Source organism: Pleurodeles waltl, chromosome 6 (assembly GCF_031143425.1).
Source record: "Pleurodeles waltl isolate 20211129_DDA chromosome 6, aPleWal1.hap1.20221129, whole genome shotgun sequence".
NCBI classification, from domain to species: Eukaryota; Metazoa; Chordata; class Amphibia; order Caudata; family Salamandridae; genus Pleurodeles; species Pleurodeles waltl.
The window spans coordinates 1288963646-1288975656 of record NC_090445.1 but is presented as its reverse complement, the minus strand read 5'-3'; positions in this window follow the sequence as shown (position 1 = coordinate 1288975656).

Sequence of the window (12011 nt, the reverse complement as noted above, 5' to 3'; positions counted from 1 at the left end):
AAGTTCCTGAACAGAAGACTTTCCTAAAATGAGTTAACCAGACGTCCTCAGCAATAAGACAGTCATTGGCCAAAGAGTTGTTGCCAGAAAAGTAAGAGTGATTTATCACTTTCCAGAATTTAGAAGTATCCTTCTGCTCAGATGCAGCCAAAAGTTCGCCCCAGGCCCTAGACCTAATTTCTGATTTCCGTTTGTCAAGGGCAGCCTTATAATCGGCTCTAGCTATTTTAACTAATTGACGGGAGAGAGGAACTGCTTTAAGTGCGTCTTTGAGTTTTTTATGGGCAGATGAGCACGCAGAATCGAACCATCTGTGGGCCACCGGCCCCTTCGTGGGCCTGTCCACCGCCAGGGCGCGTGAAATGTCAGTGCTTAAAGATTCAAATTCACGCACTATGCAGTCAGGATCTAACTGCTGGGACAAACACATGTGAATCGAGTCAGACCTACTTCTTACAATTTCCTGGTTAAAATTTTTTGGATCTATTTTGTCCCATTTTAAACGTATGCCACAATTTGGATTATAAACAGTAGCAGCGCTCAAGCTTTTATTCTTGGATGCCTGGATAATTTTTAGGTCCAATATAATGCTAAGGGGTTTATGATCGCTCGCACAATGAGGCGTAATCTTAAATTCTTGAATTACATAAAAATCAGAGGAGCCGATAAGTATGAAGTCGATAATACTCCCCCTCAAATTCCCTGTAAAGGTTGGTGTATTACAGGCGTCGGGGGCCAATTTCTCGGTGACATGAACCAGATCAAATTTACAAGTAAAAAGGTTTAAGGCATCTCCTTCAGAAGTATGGTTAAAATGAATTACTGACTCTCTGCCCTCAGCAGGAAAGGCACACAAGTCCATGTGTTCTTTGCTACACAGAGGAGTATTGAAATCGCCCACCCATAGAATAATTAGATCACTATTCTGCAAAACATGTGAAGAATCTATGAAGTCCGTTACCTCTTCCAGATGACCCATAAGGAGGCCCCGAGGAATGTTATTGTAAAAATTTTAAATTAGGATATCCTTTTGGCCACTAATAGAGACCAAGACAACCATAAAATAAAGGGAAGACCAGATTAAGGACACATTTAAAAGCGGAAGATGTACGGAAACAAGAACTAAAAGGCCGCCGCTAGCTCTCCCCATTTGGGAGGTTAATGCCGGCTGACACAGAGAGGTGAAACCGTTCAGAAGGAACGTATCTTTGGACCAGGTCTCCTGTAGACAAATTATATCGTAAGAGGAAATAAAGCTCTTCCAGTCCGAATTGTCAATTTTGGATCGCAGCCCTGCTATGTTCCAGCTAAGCAGGGTTAATGGTCTAGACACAGGACATGACATTAGAACTTTGGTATTTATAGGAACTTTCAGATCCATTACAGGCTTTCCTGTGTCCCAGGTACATTCAACGTGGACGTTCCCAGCCTTCGGTCTCTCCATTTTAAAAGAACAGGGGTGGATCACCGATAGTCAATCGTTCTCGTCAAGGTGACTAAGAGTCGAGAACCGGTTGCTAGAGGGTACATTAGCCTGTAAATGAAGCCTTTCTGGGTCTGGTCTGTGAATACTTGAATTAGTGACAATGCGATTTGGTAGGAGCACAGGGTCATAAAAATGACACAGGGGATGTATTTGAATCCTGTTAGTTGACATATTACAGTGGTCCAAATTGGTCAAAAAATGGTCTACTGAACGAGGATTAGCAAAATTTAAAACAACATAGTCTCCCTCCTCCAATACCTTTGAATATCCTACCCTCCTCACTCTTCGGGCCATGAGAATCTTATCATTATGAAAAAAATTAGGTTTGAAATTGGAGTTCAACCAGTGACCAGTGACCAGCTTTTCTAATTAGGGAGTGGGTATCTTCTTGTTTGGAGCACTCCAGAGGAGGAACGTTTGAGAGAACCAGAACGTACGGATTGCAGGCAGGTGGTAAATGTAAAAAGTCTGCATGGTTAGTAAGTTTATTTGGACCTTTATCATGCAACCTAGAGGAATAAACTTCCCTTGTCGGCCCTAATGCAGGGTTGTCAACGAGAGTTCCTTGACCAGAGACGGCTTGTGGATCAAGCGAAGAGTTACTTACTCCTTGGGATACCAAAGTAGAGGGAGGAGTGGATTGATAGGCTGGTTCAGGGCTATGATGTATTCCCGTACTTAATGGACCTGGTTTTAAAAAACTAGATAAAAACCTGGTCACGTCATTACAAAAGCAATCAAGCTTCCTAGCGATCAAAGTGGTAATTTTTGCCTCTAGAGTTGCGCAAAAGGATTTGAGTGTCAAGTCAATAATACTAGAACGGTCTTCAGGAGCATCCATACTCAGAGGACATTCAGGGAAGGAGACCAGGGAGATTGGGGGTTGGTCACTTTGGGCCGGGAAGGTAGTTTCTTTTTGGAGCCCAGGGCCTTTTTTGTATTTTTCGGCTTTTTCCCGGCTCTCCTCTTCTTCAAAGGAGGAGAATCGGCCTGAGAACAAGAGCTTTCAAGAGGAGGAATAGCTAATGGGGAGAAGAATTGATTCGGTCGGTAGTGGGAAGTATATCGTCGCCCAACTGACTGGTATTCAGAGGCAAGATCAGTGATGAAGGACCAGTTCTTGGAAAGGTGGAAATGTGGACGATAGGTTCCAAGGGGGGGTGTTGTACAGTACTTTGGACAGCCCCAATCCTTTCTTCTACATGTTCAAGTTCAGATTCGATGGCCCCCATCACAGAAGATAAATAACTAGTAATGGAGGACTGAAGGGAGCTGGACCCGCCTTCCCCCTTTTGAACATTAGTCTTTCTTTTCCCCATATTTAATAAAAGACTCACACAGTATCTGACACAGCACCCAGATGGAGTTACCACTGGTGGAAGGAGTAGACGTTAGGGGGGGGGTCCAGCCCGGCCTCTTCCGGTTGATGACGGGCGAAGGACCGCGCAGCGGGAGCGCGATACGAATATAAAGGGCTCCTGCCCCTCCTCCGGCCACACAGCGCTTCCCGCGACGGCGGGAGCACGATACGAATATAAAGGGCTCCTGCCCCTCCTCCGGCCACACAGCGCTTCCCACGACGGCGGGAGCGCGATACAAATTTAAAGGGCTCCTGCCCCTCCTCCGGCCACACAGCGCTTCCCGCGACGGCGGGAGCGCAATACGAATATAAAGGGCTCCTGCCCCTCCTCCGGCCACACAGCGCTTCCCAAGGGAGGCAGATCCAGATATTTCACACACAGATGGACTTGCTTGGGGGTGGATATCAGTCTCCAAACCACAAAATAGAGGGAATGTTACTGTGCACTGCTTGTCCCAAAGTCTGCATCATCCGTTACCTAATCAATATCGTTGTCCAAGTGAACTTTACAAACCTGATTTGTCATATATCAATGCGCAAAATAATTGTGCAATTGCCAGAGATAATTGTTCACTTTCGGATAAACTCTATGCGCTGCTTAGTTATCCTGTTAATACCTCTTTCAAGGAATGTGGTTGATAATGAACTTTGCAAAAAAAAAGGTGAATAACCTTACCGTCCAGAATACAGCCTGTTCTGAGTCAGTGGATGAGGGAAGAAACTTCCTCATGGAAGTCGCACCCCAGAAGTATGGGATGAAAAACGCCCAAAAATCAGAAGCTTGATTACCGCAGCTGCGGCAAAGATCTGCGAAGGAAGAGAAGTCCTGCGGAAGCTGGCGTCTCACTCTAAAATCCCCCACAGGTAGAGAAAGCCAGAAATCAAAGGAGTAGGACAGGAAACCAGCTCCCCTTTGAGGGATCCGGAAGGGATAGTGAGCACTGGTTGTTGGGTGAGGCCAGCTGTATACTGCCTGCCACACCCAATGAGGCGTCCATGCAGCTTGCTGGGAAATGTAGTTTCTTTAAAGGCTACTACACATCTAAAAGTGAAAGATGCAGCATAGCAACAATAAACAGCGGTAACTGTTAGGTTCTTTCTCTAGTTTGTATGTTAGCGGGAATCGTATGAGGGGATCGGAGTAGGGTGTGTAATAAATGACACAAATACGCAGTAGTAGTCTGTGGGGAACCACCGTTCTGGCGCGAACACCAGAACCTTTATTACCTTGCCCCATTACCTCAGGAGCCAACCAACCGGAACAACATTGAGAGGGGTTTCTACGCGACCGCATACCAGCGGCTCGTGTAGATTACCCCTGGACAAATAAACCCATCGGTAGCAACATAACATTCCTCCTCAACTTAAAATAAAAATAACAAAATGACAAAAAGCACAACACGGCATCACGCCAGCAACATGACTCATGGCAATGTCCATGAAAACACTGCATGCATGTCAAAACTCCTAAATACTCTAATGGCACACATAGTCTTTCAGTTTACCAGGAGCGGATATTCGGGAACGCAAAGTATATCTATCCCGCCTCTTCTCAGCACAGTGCCAGTCGGGGAAGAATTGCCTAAAGACTTGCTAGTAGGCCTCTCTGTAACGACAACACCATCTGATGGTTTAGTCTCATCCAGGGGCAAACACAGGTCCTCCGAAGGGAGCCTGTCCTGTGCTGGAGAACCCTGGTCCATACATCCCTTCGGCAGGATAATGGGTGCACCCAACCCTGGCTTCAGAGAATCAGGTGTGGGCAAGTAATAGGGTTTAAAGAAAGATACGTTCCTAGTCACCATCTCCTTATCTCGTTGGGCAGTGACCATCGTGCCTTTCACATTCACCACTGTCCAGGGACTAGCTTCTAATGGGAGCTTGAACTTGCCTCCTGCATGTCTATTTTTTACCAACACCCGGTCTCCCACTCTCAAACGTCGCACCCGGGCTCGCCTCTTCAGAGACATCCGATCATTCAGCACTTGACGACTTCGCAAACGACCAGAGACTTGATCATGAAGCCCACTCGAGGTATTCATTTGGGGCAACGTATCTCTCACGCCCTGTACACAACACACTTCTCTGGGGATAGCGCCAGTGGTGCCATGGGGAGTCAGGCGGTACTCCCTCAGAAACTCAAACAGAGCACATTCCACATCCTTGTCCTGAGAGACCGCAATTCGCAGCACTTTATTTAATGTCCTCATGAAGCGTTCAGCTTCCCCATTAGCTTGGGGCCAGCGAGGGGTGATTTTTCGATGATGAATGTCATGTGACGCTAGATATTCTGCAAACTCATTGCTCGAAAAAGGGGGCCCATTATCCGTTCTCAGTTCTTTGAATATGCCATGGGTGGCCATGATCTTTTCCAAGCATGGCACCACTCGATCAGTAGTGGTAGAGGTCAGGACCTCCACCTCTGGGTATTTGGAGAAATCGTCTATGGCAACCAACATATGGCACCCATCAGGAAGACTGCCTAAATCCACACTCACTCAATGCCATGAAGTGGGGGGAATCGGCTCTGTTATTATCGGAGCAGGCAAATCAGCAGGTCTGAGGATCTGACATGTGTGGCAATGTTGAATCATCTGTTCTACCCTGGCATCCATGCCAGGAAACCATACTTAACTCCTCAGTCTCACTTTGGTCTTTACAATCCCCTGATGGGAGACGTGAGCTAAATCAATCGTTCGTTGCTGCAATGCTTCAGGAATTACCAAATGATGACCTCGCAGTAAGCACTCTTCCGGTGACACCACCAACTCTTGTTGAATATTGTGTAGGGAGTACAAGGTTACTTTGGCTTCTGTCGTTCTACGACCCATGTCTAGTTTTAGTAAATGCCACTTCCCATCACGAACACACGATATGGCTAACTGCAACACTTCGTCTGCTTGGGTGGCCTCTTGAATTTCCTGAACTGAGATGGGACGTGGTCTTGACCGTTCCACCACCAATCTTACATATTCCTCCACATCCTCCGACTCCTTTTCCTCCTGAGTAGTGAGGGGTCTGGTGTGTCTGGACAGATAATCTGATGGGTTTTGGGCTCCAGGTCGATACAGCACCACGAATTGATATTCCTGGAGCTGGAGGATCCACTTTTCTATCCTGGGTGGGGGTTGGGATGTGGATTTGTTGAACAGGGGTATTAAAGGCTTGTGATCGGTATTTACTGTGAACGGATGGCCGTAGATATACAAATGAAAATGACGACAGCCCCAATGGACTGCCAGCGCCTCTTTTTCTATGTGTGAGTAGCGTTGTTCTGTGGTCGTCAAAGCCCTACTCGCGTAGGCTACCGGGGCCCATTCACCATCTGTTCCTTTTTGAGATAAAACTGCTCCCAGACCTACAGGACTGGCATCCACAGATATCTCAGTGTCTTTAGAAGGGTCAAAATACACCAACGTGGTGTCTGCCGACAAAGCCCGTTTAGTCGCTTGAAAAGCCTCGTCATGGAGAGCCGTCCACTGCCACGGAGTGTGAGTTTTCGTGAGTTCCCTTAACGGCGCCGTGAGAGATGTCAGATTTGGAATGAATCTTCCGCAGTAGGTCACCATTCCTAGAAAACTGCGAACACCTGTGACGGAGGTAGGAGGATGTGCCAACTGTATGTCAGACACTTTTTCTGGATCAGGCCGGACCCCTTGTGTCGAGAAATGGTAGCCAAAGAATGCGATATCTTGTTTCAGGAATTCGCATTTCTCCCTGTGTAGCGTCAGTCCGTTTTGTCGAAGTCTATGGAAGGTAGCACGGAGTCTCTTGAGATGCCCTTCCACAGTTGGGGCATGCACAAGAATATCGTCACTCACGTTGATGACCCCTTCGAGCACGGCTAACACACCACGAATCGTGTCCTGAAACACTTCTGCGGCACTGGCAATGCCAAAACTGAGACGCTTGTACCGCCTCAGCCCCACATGAGTTGAAAATGTGGTTATGGCCCTTGATTCAGGAGCGAGCAACAGTTGGTGATATCCGGCCCGAAGGTCCATCTTAGAGAACCACCGTGACCCACTGACCTCTGCCACAATGTCATCCACCGTTGGTGTGAGGTGCCGCTCCCTCCGAATGGCCATATTCGGCAACCTCATATCCACGCATATGCGCACCTCACCTGGTTGTTTTGGCTTTCGGGTGACGACTATGGGCGACACCCCTGGTGTCGGCCCCTCAACTTTTTCAATAATGCCAGCGCTTTCCAATTTGGCCAATTCCTCTTCCACCTTTGGCCTCAGGTGAAATGCTATGCGTCGATGTTTCAGGGCTACAGGTTCAATCGTTTTGTCAATGTGTAGCTTCACCTGTCGTTCCTTCAGACAACCAATGCCTTGGAAGATGTCTGCATATTCTTCTTCCAGACTTTCCAAGGCACCCACATGGACACTGAAAGCGAAAGTGACTAGTTCCAGTTCTTCGGCCGTGCGACAGCTCAGTAACATCCCTGTTCCAGTTTTCGTGACATATACCTTTGCTCTGGTGGCAATGTCCTCATGTACGATGTCTGTCGTGAACACACCTGCCAGAGGAATGGGGTTGCCGACCCAAATGCATATACCTGCACAGTGGTGGGCCGAAGTTGGCGACGAGTGGGAAGCTGCCGGAATACCGACTGTGCCAGTATGTTTATCGAGGCCCCAGTGTCAATGAGGGCAGGCACTTGATGACTATCAATTTTCACAGTGCACCTCGGAATTCTCTTCCCCCGACCATTGCCTGGTTGAGTGGTGTGAATAACATACACCGTGCCTTCTGGTTCGTCATCATCATCCATGTCCAGAACCTCATTCTGTTGTTGGATGGTTTGGGCTTCATGTATCACTTTCCGTCCCCCTGACTTAGGCTTCTTGGCCGACCTGCAGACTTTTGCAAAGTGGTTGAGACGTTGACAGTTTGTGCATTGCTTCCCCATTGCTGGACATTTTCCTTGGTGCGGATACGCTCCTCCACACATGTAAAAAGTGCGACCCCCTCCCTCAGATTTCTTCTTTTCCTTTTTTTTCATGGGTGTCGCCGCCACCACTGCATTCACAGGTTCTGTCTTTATAGGTTTTACAAGTGCCGACTCCATATGTGCCGCCCTCACACAAGACAGTTCCTTGGAGCGCCCCATTGTAAGTATGTCCGCCATTGACATGCCTGGGACTTGTAAGATATGTTCCCTCAGCTTGGTAGAGTGACAGCCTTGAATAAACTGCGCACGGATCTCGTCAGCCGTATCAGGTAATGTACATGTGCTCGCCAAATCATTGAGTCGGGCATAGAAGACATCTACAGACTCTTCCGGAAGTTGCCTGGCTTGCCTGAGAAGGAAGCGCTCATAGTCTGGATTCGCCAACGGCTCGAAATTTGCTGTGATTGCATGTTTCATAGTTTGATATGTGAACGGGGGACCATCTTCTACCACCGACTTGCTGACCTTGTGGATCGCAGGCCCGCCCAAATGCAACAGCATCGGCCTTCTCCTTTCAGTGTGTATTGCTGCTGCCTCGAAATAGTTCTCCAAACGCTCCACCCATGTTTTCCATTTGGCAGCATGTGCTGATGGAGGACCATCGATTAGGAACAGTTCCAACGCCGGGAACAAATTCATGTTGCTGACAGGGTGTGCTTGCCAATAGGGGCCACTTGCAACTGGCGTTGGCGTCCACTCAATGATCTAAGGTGTCCCAAGTACTCTGTGTTGGCTGTGCCGGCACCCAGTTATTTATCCACCGAGCAAATGTGCAGTCCTTCTGCCACCCCACGAAACCGTTGAGATAGGTTTATTTTTCGCTTTCCTCACCTGCACTGCCTTCCTTGGGTGTCGTAGCAGTATGCACTGCCTCAATGTTGTGTCTTCTCCCTGCTCCTGTCACTCACCAAGAGTCCAGTGGCTGCAGCCTCTGCCTGTACATCTTGAATAGCGCTCCCCCACACGCTTTCCTCTAATCTCCTAATGGGGGCGTGGTTGTTTGTTTCTTCCTTTTTTTTTTTTTTTTGATGATGCTCCTCACACGCCGCTGACTGATGTGAGTGCAGCCGCCAAGACAAACGGCGTCTTCGGCGTCTTCCTGACTGCAGTTGGACGCACGTCAGCTCCTCCTGCCGCTAGCCGCTCAGAACGTGGCCGATGCCCGTGCTTCCACGGAGTCTACCGTTTGGGAGACTGACCGCCGGAGTTCCTGATCAGCAGATGCAACGGTCGATGCCACACAGCCAGATCACAGGTACACGTTGTGCCGCGCACCCGCTCGTCACGCCAGCACCACGGGCCACTTGAGGTGAAAAGAAAATAAAAACTGGCAGTAATTGGGGTGCGCCAGAACCAGGCTGGCGGGAAGGGGGTCAGAATCCCCATGGCGGCGCTGCCTGCAGCGCTGCCATGGAGGATTCTGCAGCCCAGGGGAAAACCGGCGGGAAACCGCCGGTTTCCCTTTTCTGACCGCAGCTTTACCGCCGCGGTCAGAATGGGCCTGGATGCACGGCCAGCCTGTTGGCGGTGCATCCGCGGTCCCCTACCCTGGCGGTCTTGGACCGCCAGGGTAGGAATGACCCCCTTAGTGTCATATGCACAATATCATAAGAAAACACAATACACAGTTATACTAAAAATAAAGGTACTTTATTTTTATGACAATATGCAAAAGTATCTCAGAGTGTACCCTCAGTATGAGGATAGCAAATATACACAAGATATATATACACAATACCAAAATATGCAGTAATAGTCTTAGAAAACAGTGCAAACAATGTATAGTTACAATAGGATGCAATGGGGACACATAGGGATAGGGGCAACACAAACCATATACTCCAAAAGTGGAATGCGAACCACGAATGGACCCCAAACCTATGTGACCTTGTAGAGGGTCGCTGGGACTATTAGAAAATAGTAAGGGTTAGAAAAATAGCCCACCCCAAGACCTTGAAAAGTGAGTGCAAAGTGCACTAAAGTTCCCCAAAGGACATAGAAGTCGTGATAGGGGAATTCTGCAGGAAAGACACAAACCAGCAATGCAACAACGATGGATTTTCAGTCGAGGGTACCTGTGGAACAAGGGGACCAAGTCCAAAAGTCACAAGCAAGTCGGAGATGGGCAGATGCCCAGGAAATGCCAGCTGTGGTTGCAAAGAAGCTGCTACTGGACTGTAGAAGCTTGGGTTTCTGCAGGAACGACAAGGGCTAGAGACTTTCCCTTTGGAGGACGGATCCCTCACGCCGTGCAGAGTCGTGCAGAAGTATTTTCCCGCCAAAAGACTGCCAACAAGCCTTGCTAGCTGCAAATCGTGCGGTAAGGATTTTTGGATGCTGCTGTAGCCCAGGAAGGACCAGGATGTCACAAATTACGTCAGGAGACAGAGGGGACGTAGAGCAAGACAAAGAGCCCTCTCAGCAGCAGGTAGCTCCCGGAGAAGTGCCAGAAACAGGCACTACAAGGATGCGTGAAATGGTGCTCACCCGAAGTCGCACAAAGGAGTCCCACGTCGCCGGAGAACAACTTAGGAGGTCGTGCAATGCAGGTTAGAGTGCCGTGGACCCAGGCTGGACTGTGCACAAAGGATTTCCGCCGGAAGTGCACGGAGGCCGGAGTAGCTGCAAAAGTCGCGGTTTCCAACAATGCAGTGTGGCGTGGGGAGGCAAGGACTTACCTCCACAAAACTTGGACTGAAGAGTCACTGGACTGTGGGAGTCACTTGGACAGAGTTGCTGGATTCAAGGGACCTCGCTCGTCGTGCTGAGAGGAGACCCAAGGGACCGGTGATGCAGTTCTTTGGTGCCTGTGGTTGCAGGGGGACGATTCCATCGACCCACGGGACATTTCTTCGGAGCTTCTAGTGCAGAGAGGAGGCAGACTACCCCCACAGCATGCACCACCAGGAAAACAGTCGAAAAGGCGGCAGGATCAGCGTTACAGAGTTGCAGTAGTCGTCTTTGCTACTATGTTGCAGTTTTGCAGGCTTCCAGCGCGGTCAGTAGTCGATTCCTTGGCAGAAGGTGAAGAGAGAGATGCAGAGGAACTCGGATGAGCTCTTGCATTCATTATCTAAGGAATCCCAAGAGACAGAGACCCTAAATAGCCAGAAAAGAGGGATTGGCTACCTAGGAGAGAGGATAATATAGCAACACCTGAAGGAGCCTATCAGGAGGAGTCTCTGACGTCACCTGATGGCACTGGCCACTAAGAGCAGTCCAGTGTGCCAGCAGCACCTCTGTTTCCAAGATGGCAGAGGTCTGGAGCACACTGGAGGAGCTCTGGGCACCTCCCAGGGGAGGTACAGGTCAGGGGAGTGGTCACTCCCTTTTCCTTTGTCCAGTTTCGCGCCAGAGCAGGGCTAAGGGGTCCCTGAACCTGTGTAGACTGGCTTATGCAGAAATGGGCACCAAATGTGCCCATGAAAGCATTTCCAGAGGCTGGGGGAGGCTACTCCTCCCCTGCCTTCACACCATTTTCCAAAGGGAGAGGGTGTAACACCCTCTCTCAGAGGAAGTCCTTTGTTCTGCCATCCTGGGCCAGGCCTGGCTGGACCCCAGGAGGGCAGATGCCTGTCTGACGGGTTGGCAGCAGCAGCAGCTGCAGTGAAACCCCGGGAAAGGCAGTTTGGCAGTACCAGGGTCTGTGCTACAGACCACTGGGATCATGGGATTGTGCAACTATGCCAGGATGGTATAGAGGGGGCAATTCCATGATCATAGACATATTACATGGCAATATTCGGAGTTACCATTGTGAAGCTACATATAGGTAGTGACCTATATGTAGTGCACGCGTGTAATGGTGTCCCCGCACTCACAAAGTCCGGGGAATTGGCCCTGAACAATGTGGGGGCACCTTGGCTAGTGCCAGGGTTCCCTCACACTAAGGGGGTGATTCTCACCCTGGCGGGCGGCGGAGGCACCCCCTACCGCCAATGTAAATTGGTGAAATTGGTCACTAGCCTGTTAGTGACAATTTGAAAGAAATGAGAGAGCATAACCACTGAGGTTCTGATTAGCAGAGCCTCAGTGAGACAGTTAGGCATCACACAGGGAACACATTCTTATAGGTCACAAATATGAGAACTGGGGTCCTGACTAGCAGGGTCCCAGTGACACATAACAAACATACTGAAAACATAGGGTTTTCACTATGAGCACTGGGCCCTGGCAAGCAGGATACCAGTGAGACAGTGAAA